The sequence below is a fragment of the Centropristis striata genome, chromosome 2 (genome assembly GCF_030273125.1).
Source record: "Centropristis striata isolate RG_2023a ecotype Rhode Island chromosome 2, C.striata_1.0, whole genome shotgun sequence".
Lineage (NCBI taxonomy): Eukaryota > Metazoa > Chordata > Actinopteri > Perciformes > Serranidae > Centropristis > Centropristis striata.
Window position 1 is genome coordinate 29431402 of NC_081518.1, and position 12981 is coordinate 29444382.

At 42.1% G+C, this 12981-nt stretch overlaps 1 non-coding gene across 1 annotated transcript; it reads right to left on the reverse strand.

The window, feature by feature from the left end:
• Positions 1-8529: 8529 nt before the first annotated feature.
• Positions 8530-8601, reverse strand: trnag-ucc (transfer RNA glycine (anticodon UCC)). Its single transcript has one exon. It is a non-coding gene; the product is annotated as a tRNA-Gly (tRNA).
• Between the last annotated feature and the right edge of the window lie 4380 nt (positions 8602-12981).

Below are 12981 nucleotides of genomic sequence, written 5' to 3' on the forward strand. Positions count from 1 at the left end.
AAGTTGCTGATTGTTTTGGCTCCGCCCACGAGTTAGTTCCCTTTGGCCTCTGTTCCCATACAAGTACTTTTGTAATGGCTAACTGAGGGAATTTCAATGTCATTCAATGACATCAGACTGACGCGGCAAGCAGTGTTGCCAACTTAGCGACTTTGTCTCTATATTAAGCGACTATTCAGACCCCTCTAGCTACTCTTTTTTTTTTAAAAAGTGACAAAACTTTTTCTGGTGTTATTGTAGACTTTTGGAGACTCGTTCCTGCTCTTCTTAACAAGTAGCGGGCGCTCTCTTCTTTGGTGTTTTTGTCTCTTCTTGGGAATTCTTCTTGTTTTTTTTTGGTAATTTGATATAATTTTGATGCTATTTTGGTTATTTTGTTAATTTGTGTTAAATATTATGTCTTTTTTGTAATATTGTGTATTTACTGGTAATTTGGTGTCTTTTTGTCCCTATTCTGATCGTTTTATGTCTTTTTTTGGTTATAAAATTACCCAAAAAAGACAAAAATGTATTTTGTTTTGATTTGGTGATTGTATATATATTTTTGGTCATTTTGAATCTTTTTTATTATTATTTTGTGTCTGTTTTGGTCATTTTTGATCAATGTTTTCTTTTTTATGGGTGAAAGTTCTGGTTTGTTTGACCCATCTTACTTGCCTCCCTCCCACCCTAACTGATACTAATTTGCTTTATACTTTGTAAATATGGGTCGTATTAAGCAGCTTGTAGAAATGCTCTACGGGGTCGTTTTTTGGGGGAGACCAGTTTTGAATTGTTTGGTAATCAACTCAAGAGTTTTAAGATATTTCACTAAAATGGTTGCAGTGGTTACCTATGAATAGTCAGCAGTAGAGGAAAAGTCAGTAGGCTTCATTTTCTGGGGACCATGAATACCTGACAAAAAAGTGGAGATACATCAGTCTGGACCAAAAGGCCTCATGTGCCTGTACACAAGTTACATAAACAAGTTGTTGACCTGCCTCCTTCTGCTTCTGTCTAACTCCTTCTCTACTATCGAGTCAGTTTTTGCTGAGAAAAATTTGCTTGATGTTTCAATTTAGTTTTTCCACAAACAGATAAACAGACCAACAATGTTTACAGGTAATTTCTCCAGGTTCTGTCTGTTTCCTACTGGGACAATCAAACATTATAGCGCTGCCATATAGCCACCTGCCTTCCTCCTCCACATATTCACACTCTCAAGGTTACATTTTACTCCAGATAAACAGAATGTGTCTGCAGACGCTGTAGATGTTGTACTCTGAATAACAAACAACCCTCAGTAAATGGAGGCTCTCGCATCAAAATGTTTGTGCAGCTATTTCAATAAAAGCTACACCCGTTCGTTCAGTTTTTACACAAACTGCACCGTCTCAGCAGTTTGCCGTCAGTGGGAGGTCTGTGAGGGATTGTGTCCTCCCAGGTGTAACTTCTTTTCTTCTTCTGTGCTTTGCATAATGCTGCCGAGTTTTCTACAGGTGGTAACCTCCAGGTCTGAGCAGGGAGGCAAACCAGGAAGTTCCTTAAGCGCTGACGGCTGCAAAAGCATTTGGGTCAATTCACTTCAATAGCAAAATGAGAAAACTTCTCACTTGGAAATGTTTTTTAGGACAACACTATAGTCTGAAATGCTAGTAATAATCCTCTTCAAGACAATCTGATGTTATTAGTGTAAATTATAGACCCATTTAGAAGAAAATAGAAGATAAAGAATCGTATGATTTGGGGCATGGCTACCTTTGATTGACAGGTCACTAACAAGGCAAGCCGTCATCAGGAGAGAAGCAGAACAATGCGTATTCATGGGAACGTGTCAATAAAGTTATATCAAGTTCAAGATTCAAGTTTTTCATTTGCCATTTAAAATATGGATGCATATATATAAAAGGACGTTTAGCGGTTTGGTATCATAACTTTGACCCTTTCGCTGTATTTTCACTTAATGACAGTTTATTTGAACGTTTTGTTCATTAAATGTCTTGGTTGGACTAACGGACACTCCAAGGACTCGCTGTTCAGTTTTCTAAGGTAACTAACGTAACATAAAACTAACATCCCAGTTAATGCTCCAATTAATGCTAACATGAATTAGCAGCGGCTTCTCTCAGTCGGGTTGCCGGTGTAGAGAGGCGTGTAGTCAGTGTCGTCAGATCCCTCTCGCTCCTCCACAGTCCAAATATGGTCTGTTCCGCGTATCGGAAACAAGATGGCGACGCAAGATGGCGACGAGTATAACGCTGAACTCGAGGCTTCCAAAGGGCAGTCCACAAACCAATGGGTAACGTCATGGTGACTACGTTCGTTATTTATATACAGTCTATGGTCCAGATATGGTCTGCTCCCCGAATCGGAAACAAGATGGCCACACAAGATGGTGATGAGTGTGACACTGAACTTGATGCTTCCAATGGGTCACAAATCAATGGGTGATGTCACGGTCTCTACGTCCATTATTTATATACAGTCTATGGTCTTCTAGGAGAAAGAGATGCGAGGAGGAAACACAAGGACGGAGGAGCCAAAGCTGGCAGAAGAGGAATCCTCGATTCCCAAGCGGCAGTCAAACAAATGCTCTTGACTGGAGGACGCTACTGAGCATACTCTATGGGCCAAAACCTGTAGAAGCTGTTGGTTTGCAGAAGCACATGTGTTCTGGCATGCACGTGTGAGACGAGTGACTGAAAAAACATGTCAGGTAATGTACACCTGATGCAGCAACACATCGCTTCACCACCGCTCCGTCACGTCTCCACTCGGGGTTCGATGTTCACTGAAGCGTTAAACACGTGCAGCGACTTCAGTCAGCCTGCAGCTGCACAAACTGTCTCTTTATATTCCAGCTGTGTGGGGCAGCCGGAGAGTTGAATGTGGGTTTGTAGGCTACAGTGCATACATTTTTCATTTACAGATGGAGATTTCATTAATTTAATCTCATCACAAGAAGCCCAGGAGTGAGAAAGGTTTAGAAGCATTACAGCATGTGAAACTGTAGAGTTTCTACCATGCAGGAGTTTAAATTATTTGCAGTGGACATGCATAAAACTAAACACCAGCCTATGTAAGAAGTGCACACATTCACTGAATCTGTATTGATCTTGCAGGAGTGTGCTGAACCTTTATGTGTCAGAACAAACTGAAAATATCTGCAGATCAAACGCAGCAAAGTGTAGCATGGTAAGGTATGTAAGCATACGAGGCTTCCTGTTTCCCCTGTGTCATCTGGTGTAATGAGACAGGTAAACCCTCCACTCCCTATCTCTACCACACGTTTCAAAGAGATGAGGAGGAGCTGAAAGTGGGAAGAAGATCTGATTTTGAAGCAGCCAGGTTGCTGCCTCTCTCCTCTCACAGATCTGAGGAGCAGAGGTTTTAAAATGCTAATCCTGTCGACCTTGAAGCCCTGAGGCGCCAGCTGAACTAGCGAGGCACATCTCTCCTGAGCTTCCTGTCACTCAATAATCAAACAAATAGGCAGAACCTCCCCGTACGCCTCTGCAAACTTCCCCGCCAACGATCCCAAAGCACACACACACACACGTACTGTAAATGCAATAAACACAGGAGTTGCATCAGCATCCCCTCAGCCATTCGCCTCAGGAAACACACAGGGCATGTAAACACACTATAACCTGCAAACACACTTGTAGTGGTGTGTTCTGTGTGTGTGTTTGTGTGATCTGCTGTAATCTGTCACAAGTGACTGAACGTGCTAACTGATGAATCAAGCAATTCTGACCTGTAATGAGCCGTGGTGGAAGGTGTAGCAAACATATTAGACAGTGAGCGGTCGACCTGGGGGAGGAGGATGGTCGGGGAGGACAGAAGACATTTTCTGGGGTGCAGTTTACTCTTCATGCCTGCATGGTTCACCTTTAACCATAATCCTCCTTCCATCTGCACTCAGGAGGAGTTCACTGTTACCTCACATGTCCTTCCCTCAAAGACGATTAATCCAATTCCACAGTGAGAGGCAGGGAGGTGGAAACATTTGAGCACGATGGGAGTGTCCTCTGCTCTTCATGTCTACTGTTTGATGAACTGGTGGGGCAGCAGACTACACCTGGGACTGGAAGCTTTAACTTCACTGATTTTGATTTACAGATTGTTACTGTGCCAAGTTAGTGACATCGGCCACAGTGAACAGTGATTCGATGACTGTTGGACTAAGTGGGAGGCGTGTGATAGACAATGTGATAGATCATTTCGAGTTATTTGGACTCTATTAACACTAGTAGTTTTCTGTTATGTAAGAACAGACCATATTTATTGAGTGTTATTAAGGGAGAATAACCATTCTTGTGGTACTACCACCTTATTAAGTTAAAGCAAAGCAAGGCATATTGAGATCGTACCTCATATACAAAAACTTCCTTACTTCCTTTTAATAAGCAATAATTCTGAGGTTATTGAGGGAAAACTCTTACTTGCTTACTGGTTGTATAAGGCCATGCAGAATGAGGGAATTAAGTATTTAATAATGACTAATTAAGAGCCAATATGTTAATTTGCATGCTCATAAGCAACTAATTAATGTTGAACATGTGTACCTTAATATAAAGTGTTACCAAATCTTACTTTCATATTAGTCGGCAGGAGACAAACTGATGGAGCTAACAGTTAGCAACTTCACTTTGCAGTTGGATGATCTATGGCCAGAAATTAGAAGCTGGTTTTGACTATTTGTCTAAATTCAAGGTCCCAAAATTACAAACTACAAGAAGAGTTTCAAGTGTTTAATCTTGTGTCTGAAGTCCAAATCTGTCCAGATTGTTTTATTGTATTTTTGAGCCCCACTTTCACCCTGAGTTTGGGAAGTTGTAGCAGCTAATTTATTCCACGAAAGCTGCAGATTTCTGTTTTTCTGTGAGTGATTATGGTCAGCTTGTTTTGGCTCACTGTAGTCTAACAGAACAAAGCACACTGGCCTCATTTTCACATCGCTCTGCTGCTCCATTCTACAAAAAAAGTAATGCTGCCTCGATCTTTTTTGTCAGTATTTTTAAGTATGTAGCCATCTGATTTGATTAAAACTTTTTTTTTAAAAAGGGAGCGGGTAATTAAAATATCAACTCAACATTTAATATTTATTGGACTTATGTGTATGTGTCTGCCCAGCCTGTGTGCTCCAGCAGGACCTGCAGGACCACATGGACTGAGCTTGTTAGAGGATTTTCCTGGTGTTCCCTACAACATGTCCCAAAAGTCCCACCCCTCAGGGACTCTGTGGACCTTGTCAAATGTCTACGAGATCCCTGAGGTGTCTGCACTGCCGCCTGTAGTCGTCCCAGGGTTAAGAGTTTAGTCCTCCAATGGGCCGAGTCCCTGAGGGGAGGGATGAAGCACCGTGCCAGCTACAGTAACAGCTGCCAGACTGGGAGGTCCCGGGAGGCACCGGCAGTGAATAGAGTCACAAGAATGAGCCTCGCCTCGTTTGCCTCTGTCTGAAGATATTGTGGAGAAAGGCAGAGTAATCCCTGAGTGCACTGGGAAAAAGAATGATTCCTTGAGTTGTGGCCAAAGTGGACACAAGATCTGGTTAAATGGTCCAGTTGGCAGAAGAACAAGAAGCAGCGCGGCACCTGATTGATGGCGGTAACCTTCAGCATCTCAGATCAATAGCTGAGCGCTCTCCCTCCATCAGCCACATTAAGCAGCCAGACACACACAGACGAATCCTCAGCAACATCATAATTAGCCTTTAGATTATGGAAATCCTCTCAAACAACAAACAATTGCTCCCTGAAGCACCTTTTTCGAGCATTATCAACATCCAAGGCTGAATTTTAAACCGGCAATAATCTGAGCCGCTTAAGCCTCACACACACGCACACACACACACACTGGAGCAGGGATTCTACATCAGTGTTAGCAGATGATACTGTGGATTCACAAGATAATTTACATCCATATGCTGCATATTTAAGAGCTTAATACATTCATTGCAATGACTGAAAATCTGAATAAAACAAGTTATTTAACTTTTTTAAACACAATTTCAGATATCAGAAAACAAATGAGGCATAGGAAAGAAAATGTGATAAAATTTAAGAAATATATTCAAAATACTTTGCATTTAAAATTAAAGAAAATATTACATGCTATAAATATGACTATACAAAAATGTGCTAGTGTTTCTTAATCCATTCCATTATTAGGGCCTCGGGGCAATCGCACCGAGCACTACTGTTATACTGTGGATTTCTTCTTATTCCTCTTGTGGACGCAATTTTGTCCCGACAAATTATATATCAAAACATGCGGTTTGATCGGGATCGGTGTGCTATTACTTTTCTCTACGGAATATGAATTTTTTTTTGAAAAACTGCCCAAAATTTTGCATTGAAATGAATGGGACGGCCGAAAGAAAATGAGCAAAAAAGAACATTAATTGAAGATTTTCAGACGTCTACTTCTCCGGCATAATTTCACCTTGAGACTCCATTTAAACTTTAAACAGTAGACACAAGTCTTGTGTATTGGTGTATTACTTTGCGTTTCGATAGGTCATATAGTTTTTTTATCAATCCCTGTTCAATGACCATGATCATTTTTGGAGAAATTCTGAGATTATAATGGGTGTGTATTGCACGGAATGTTCGTGTCAGAGTGTGTGATGTCATCGCTCAGAGTGTAGAGGGAGAGGTAAAACTGTCAAAAAATAAATTTGAAAACTGCACTCCAGGCCGCAAATTCCACTCTACAGAAATAATTTATACATAGAAATGTAGGAAAATTTGTCTTCTCACTCACAATCCTCTGGTAAAGCTGTCAGAGTTATAATTTGGGCGTACGACGCAAAGATGCGCCACCAAAACCACCAACAGCCTCATTGGGTCCCATATTAAATACGCAGGAAGATTTCGGAAAAAGTGAGATTTAACTGTTTTTTTAGATCACTCTAACAAAGCTATTTTTTCATTTTTCTTAAAAAAAAAAAAACATATGTAGAGGTTCAGGAAGAACTCAGGACGCTCAAAGTGAAGTCGGATCAATGATAGGTATTATGGTTTTGCCAAAAATGCTTTCTGTTCGAGGCCAGAAATTTCACTCTGCCCACCTCTACTAAGATTCCACAGCTGTTAATTCCGTTGATTGCTCTGCTCTGATTGGTCGACCCCAACGCTTTGATGCTTTGATGTGATTACAGTTACAGATACACGCACGCACACACACACTGGTCATTTAATGTTATAACAGTTAAAGATACACGCACGCACACACACAATGGTCATTTAATGTAATAACAGTTAAAGATACACGCACGCACACACACACTGGTCATTTAATGTAATAACAGTTAAAGATACACGCACGCACACACACACTGGTCATTTAATGTAATATCAGTTAAAGATACACGCACGCACACACACACACTGGTCATTTAATGTAATAACAGTTAAAGATACACGCACGCACACACACACTGGTCATTTAATGTAATAACAGTTAAAGATACACGCACGCACACACACAATGGTCATTTAATGTAATATCAGTTAAAGATACACGCACACACACACACACACACTGGTCATTTAATGTAATAACAGTTAAAGATACACGCACGCACACACACACTGGTCATTTAATGTAATATCAGTTAAAGATACACGCACACACACACACACACTGGTCATTTAATGTAATAACAGTTAAAGATACACGCATGCACACACACACACACACATGCACACACACACACACACACATATGCGCGCGTAAGCGCGCACACTCCTCCAGATACAAATGTTTCACACACACACACACACACACACACACACACACACACACACATTTTGAGGTTAAAGGGCATAGGTTGCTGTATAAATAAATACTTGAAGAGGAATAGTATCATAACATTACTAGTATTAATTGTTTGAAATCTCTGAAGAATCTCATCATAGTGTACACACACCGGCAGTAGCCCCCGTGGCCCTTTCAAAATTTCCCCCAGAGGAAATTTTCTAGTTATTATTTACTATTATTATTATGATATTTTTTTTATTAGAGTAGGCTAATGAGAACTATGTCTTGTTCTTCCAGTGGTCATATCATGTTTGCATCTTGCTAATGGCCATGTATTAGTATTATGCATAGGATTTTTTATTCAGTCAAATGTAACATTTGCTGAGTTTGTTGATTTTTAAAAAAAATGTATTGAAGGTTTGGACAAATAAACTCAACTTCGTATGAAAGCCACGGGTATAAGCTCTCAAATACTTTTTGAATTTCATTTTTATCTGCTACAGAGGCTGAAAAATCTATTATTTAGTAGGTGTTGAATTTCCAGAAAAACTTCAGGTTTTAGGGGGTCATTTGAAAATCGCCCATAGGTTTTCCAGGCATTTTTTTCCAGGCGCTTTAGGCGTTAATGGGTTAAAGACCCCCTGTCCCAACTAAAAAAGATTTGATATATGGGAGAAGTGGAGTGGAAGAAGCATATCATTTTGTCTGATTTGGTGAAATGTGTCTGCTCAATGTCCTTCAGTCCTGTTTACGAGCCTGAACTCTGTGACATGAGAAATTAGCCCTGGCCAGGAATTGAACCTGGGTCAACTGCTTGGAAAGCAGCTATGTTTACCACTACACCACCAACGCATATGATCTGTACAGAACACTGATTAAGACTCAATGGAGAGCTTTTTCACCATCCAAACAAGACGGTCCCATACAGCAATAGTTGTAGGGACCAGTGCTCTTCTTCCTCTTCCGGACGCAATTTCGTCCTGTTTATTTTTTATAATTTCACTGGTGTTAAATTATGGAAGAAACCTGAGCAACCAGGAGAAAACCCTACGTGAGATCGTCACTGACTCATTTTGATCCGTTTTTTCAAAATGTATACAATATATTTACGGGAAAACCTGAGCGATCCAGGAGAAAACCCTACGCTGACTCATTTTAATCAACGTTTTTTTGAAATATATACAATATATTTACAGGAAAACCTGAGCGATCCAGGAGGAAACCCTATGTTTTTTCGAAATATATAGCCTACTATATATTTGGTGGAGTGGGGGGAGAGGAGTTTTTTTAAATTAATATATACATTTGGCCAATTCAGAGTGTTAAATTAGCCTGTATATTTACAGGAAACCCTGAGCACCAGGTGAAAACCCAACATGAGATTGTCAAAGAGGGGGAGAGGAGTTTTTTTTTATTAATATATACATTGGGCCAATTCAGAGTGTTAAATTAGCCTGTATATTTACGGGAAACCCTGAGCACCAGGTGAAAACCCAACATGAGATTGTCAGAGAGGGGGAGAGGAGGTTTTTTTTTAATTAATATATACATTGGGCCAATTCAGAGTGTTAAATTAGCCTATATATTTTTGGGAAACCTTGAGCACCAGGTGAAAACCCAACATGAGATTCGAAATTCGTATTCTGTAGAGAAAAGTAATAGCACACCGATCCCGATCAAACCGCACCTTTTTATATATAATTTGTCCTGCAACTCTTCAAGTTGTAGGACTAGTAGCGGGACGAAATTGCGTTCGGAAGAGGAAGAGGAAAAAATCCACAGTATAACAGTAGTGCTCGGGGCTTCGCACTGGTCCCTACAGCTATTGCTGTATGGGACCAGTGCTCGGTGCGATTGCCCCGTGGCCCTAATAAATATATTAAAATATATTATTAGGGCCACGGGACAATCGCACCGAGCACTGGTCCCTACAGCTATTGCTGTATGGGACTGCACTACTGTTATACTGTGGATTTTTTCTTCTTCTTCTTCCGGACGCAATTTCGTCCCGCTACTAGTCCTACAACTTGAAGAGTTGCAGGACAAATGATATATCAAAATGTGCGGTTTGATTGGGATCGTTGTGCTATTACTTTTCTCTACGGAATACGAATTTTAACCCATTTCCTGACTATTTCTGTATTACCTCTTAGAAGAACTTTCTGTACCACTTCTTTTTCTTTTTGTCTATCTGGCTCTCTAGATCTTCCAGCTGGGTTCTCATGGAGCTCTCGTTCTGCTGCCACTCCTGCTCCTTGTCCTGCAGCTTCTGAAGGAAGGAAGACTTTTCATCCTTCCACTGGATTTGATGACTGTCCAGCTGCTGCTCAGCCCGCATGGCTGCTCAGAGCAGCCATGAGGTTCTTATTTTCTTCTTGCTTCACCTCCAACTGGGCAAGTTGTGTGGCTTCTGTTATTGCCAACTGTGCTGTGAGGGAAGTCTTGTCCTCCTGCCACTGGAGTTGTCCAATCTTCAGCTGCTTCTCAACCTCTTTAAGAGCAGCCACAATGGTGTTGTTGTCCTGTTTCTTCTCGTCCAGTTGAGATACATAGGATGCTCTGGTCTTCTCGCTCTCCTCTAGCTTTTTCCTCAGTGCAACCACGATATTCATGTGTTTCTCTGCCTGCATCTTCAACTGGGCGTGATGTGTGGCCTGGGATTTTTCCAGCTGTGCCAGAAGGGAAGTCCTTTCCTCCTTCCACTGAAGATGGATTTCCAGCTGCTTCCCAACCTCTTTAAGAACATCCTCAATGGTAGTGTTGTCCCTTTTTCCCTCGTCCAGCTGTGCTAAGAGGGAAGATTTGTCTTGCTCAGCTTCCTTCAGTGAAGCCATGAGGTGACTATTCTTGTCTTTCTCAGCTTGCAGCTGAGCCATCTGATACAGCAGAGTGTTCTCCAATTCCATCTCCACGTTGGTTTTTGATACAGCAATCAGCCTCTTTTCAGCGCGGAGCTCGTTGTTCTTTGCCTCCAATTCGTTTTGGAGGGCCTCCTTCTCTGCTTTCAGTTGCTTTGCTGACCGGAGCTGATCTGCAAGCTTTTTTTTAATTTCAGTCATGGTGTTCTTGTTTTCCTTGGTCTGCATCTCTATCTGGGCGAGATGGTTGGCCTGGGATAATTCCAGCTGTGCCATGAGAGAAGACTTGTCTTGTTCTGCCTCCTTCAGTGAAGCCATGAGATGACTATTCTGGTCTTTCTCGGCTTGAAGCTGAGCCATCTTATTCAACAGATCGCTCTCCAGTCTGTTTTTTTCCACAGCCTGAAGCTGCTTTGCAGACCGAAGCTCCAACTTCAGAGTCTCAACTTGAGCCTCGAGCTTCCTGTTTTCGTCTATGTGGATGTTCAGTTGAGCCAGACAGGAGGTTGAGGGGTTCTGTGTCTCCTTCCAAATAGACTATTTTTCCTGCTCAAAGCGATGACGTTCAGTCTCCAGCAGATCTTGTGTTTTTTTCAGGTCTGCAGCAAACCTTGTAGTCTCGGCTTTCTGTTCTTCTAATTGGGCTTGATGGAAATCCTGCATTTCTTTCTGTTTTTGGAGAGTTTGAGCCTTCTCCTTTTCCAAATAGCTCTCCAACTCCACGTTGTTTTTTGCCACAGCCTGAAGCTGCTTCGCAGATTGAAGCTCCAACTTCAGAGTCTCCACTTCAGCCTTGAGCATCCTGTTCTCGTCTTCCTTGCCGTTCAATTGAGCCACACAGGAGTTTACGTAGATCTGTGTGTGCTGCTGGATGGTGTGTCTTTCCATCTCATAGCGATTACATTCAGTCCCCAGCAGATCTTGTGTTTGTTTCAGGGCTGCTGCAAACCTGTTAGTCTTTGCTCTCTGTTCTTCCAATTTGGCTTGATGGAAATCCTGCATTTCTTTATGTGTTTGGAGAGTTTCCACCATCTGTCTACACTCATGGTGTAGCTTCTGAGTTTCAGCCTTCTCAATTTCAAAATGTCTCTTCAGCTCAAAGTTCACGTTTGGCACAGCCTGAAGCTGCTTTGCAGACTGAAGCTCCAACTTCAGAGCCTTCTTCGCATGTTCTTCAGCTTCCATCTCCAGCCGGGTAAGACGTTGTTTTGCCTCCTCCAGTGAAGCCATGAGATGACTATTCTTGTCTTTCTACGCTTGCAGCTGAGCCCTCTCTTTCCACGGATTGCTCTTCATTCGCAACTCCAAGTAGTTTTTTTCCACAGCCTGCTGCTGCTGCTTTGCAGACCGAAGCTCCAACTTGAGAGCCTTTACTTCTTCTCCCGTCTTTGCGTCTTCTTCGGCTTGCATCTCCAGCTGGGCAACATGTTGTTTAGCCTCTTCATGTGAGGCCATGAGGTGACTATTCTTGTCTTTCTTGGCTTGAAGCTGAGCCCTCTTTTTCCGCAGATTGTTCTCCAATCGCAACTCCGAGTTGTTTTTTTCCACAGCCTGCTGCTGCTGCTTTGCAGACCGAAGCTTCAACTTGAGAGCCTTCATTTCTTCTCTCATCTTCTCGTGTTCTTCAGCTTGGGCAAGATGAGTGGCCTTGGATTTTTCCAGCTGTGCCACGAGAGAAGACTTGTCTTTCTCAGTGTCCTCCAGTGAAGCCATGAGATGACTATTCTTGTCTTTCTCCGCTTGCAGCTGAGCCCTCTCTTTCCACGGATTGCTCTTCATTCGCAACTCCAAGTAGTTTTTTTTCACAGCCTGCTGCTGCTGCTTTGCAGACTGAAGCTCCAACTTGAGAGCTTTTACTTCTTCTCCCTTCTTTGCGTGTTTTTTAGCTTGCATCTCCAGCTGGGCAACATGTTGTTTAGCCTCTTCATGTGAAGCCATGAGGTGACTATTCTTGTCTTTCTCGGCTTGAAGCTGAGCCCTCTTTTTCCACGGATTGTTCTCCAATCGCAACTCCGAATTGTTTTTTTCCACAGCCTGCTGCTGCTGCTTTTCAAACTGAAGCTGATCTTTATGGGCCTCAATCTCAGCTTTCTTCTGCTCCAGCTCTGCTTGTAGATCTTCGGTGTTGGAGGTCTGATGTTTGAGATCCTTTTGTCCTCGAAACTGATCCATGTAATTGGCCAGCGAGTTTTTCTGGATGTCCACGGGGCTGTGGTAGAATTTAATTGGGGAGTCATACTCCATGTTCTCCAGCATTGCTACCTGGTCGATTATAACCGGTCCCCCCCGTCTTTGTTTTCTCTTACCTGGCATTGTCAAAGTAACCTGTCTTATTTTCTTCTAAAGTGTTTGGAATAAACCCCCCCCCCCCATG